The sequence below is a fragment of the Austrofundulus limnaeus genome, unplaced genomic scaffold, assembly GCF_001266775.1.
Source record: "Austrofundulus limnaeus strain Quisiro unplaced genomic scaffold, Austrofundulus_limnaeus-1.0 Scaffold132, whole genome shotgun sequence".
Taxonomy (NCBI): Eukaryota; Metazoa; Chordata; class Actinopteri; order Cyprinodontiformes; family Rivulidae; genus Austrofundulus; species Austrofundulus limnaeus.
Genome location: NW_013952534.1, coordinates 27,502 through 28,673, shown reverse-complemented (window position 1 = coordinate 28,673; position 1,172 = coordinate 27,502). Strand labels below are relative to the sequence as shown.

The window sequence follows — 1,172 nt, the reverse complement described above, 5'->3', positions numbered from 1 at the left end:
TACTGTGGCTCTTGATACATCACAAAGACTTGCTGTCTTGGTCACAGATGCACCAGCAAGATGTGCACCAACAATTTGTCATCTTTTTAACTCTGGTATGTCACACATAATATATTTTGAGCCAAACTGTGCTCTTACCCTGCTAACTGAACCTTCACACTCTGCTCTTACTGGTGCAATGTGCGGTTAATGAAGATTGGCCACCAGGCTGATCCAATTTAACCATGAATCCTCCCACACTAAAATGACAGGTGTTCCATTTTCAATGTCTAACCCCTGTATATGTTTATTTTGTTTTTTAATAAAATGAATAATTTTTTTGAATTGAAAAAAAATTGAATGATTTGACAGGTTTAAAGTTAAGACTACATTTTCAATAAATGGTTCTTGAATCATCCAACAGTACAAAGTTTTACACAAATATTCTTTTAACTTGGTTGCCACATAATTTGGCTTCAGGTCAACTTGTACTTCTACCTAGTCATACTTTTGGGCATGCTACAKATTTATTTTTGTGCTTACGTTAGCCCAGTTCATCACTGCCTCAATATATGCCCCAACCTTAATTATTTATGTGATAGTACATTTTTAAAACTAAAATAGCAGATTTAGACCAGTTTTTACTGTTATTATTGTTAAGTTGACAATAATGTAAAATAAGGTACAGAAGCAATAATACTAACTACAAAATAAAACAGCATGATCAAATGCAGTGTTGTGGGTAGCTAATGACACATGATAATTGCATGGGTACCAAATGGTAACTGTTTCACACCCTGTTGCCCCTTTTCCACTAGCACCTCTACAGTACAGTTCAACTTGGCTCTCCACGTTTCCAAGGTTTTTCCACTAGCAAAAGGTCGTGGAACCAGCCCCTTTTTTCAGAACTTACTTCGCTGTGGTTCCAAGTGTACCGTGCTGGCCTGAAAACATGATGTCAGAAGACTGGCGGTCATTRATTGGTTAGGGGGTGGAATAATAATAATAATAATAATAATGCATTAGTTTTATATAGCGCTTTTCGAGACCCTCAAAGACGCTTTACAATTTTTCATGCATCATTCATTCACACTCACATTCACACACTGATGGCAGTAAGCTACATTGTAGCCACAGCTGCCCTGGGGCAGACTGACATATATACACACACACACACACACACACACACACAC

General features: G+C 37.4%; 1 protein-coding gene across 2 annotated transcripts in view; it reads right to left on the bottom strand.

The window, feature by feature from the left end:
- The window catches only part of cmah (cytidine monophospho-N-acetylneuraminic acid hydroxylase), a 60,956-nt gene that overhangs the window by 33,516 nt on the left and 26,268 nt on the right, over positions 1–1,172 (bottom strand). The gene's annotated exons all lie outside the window — the stretch shown is intronic.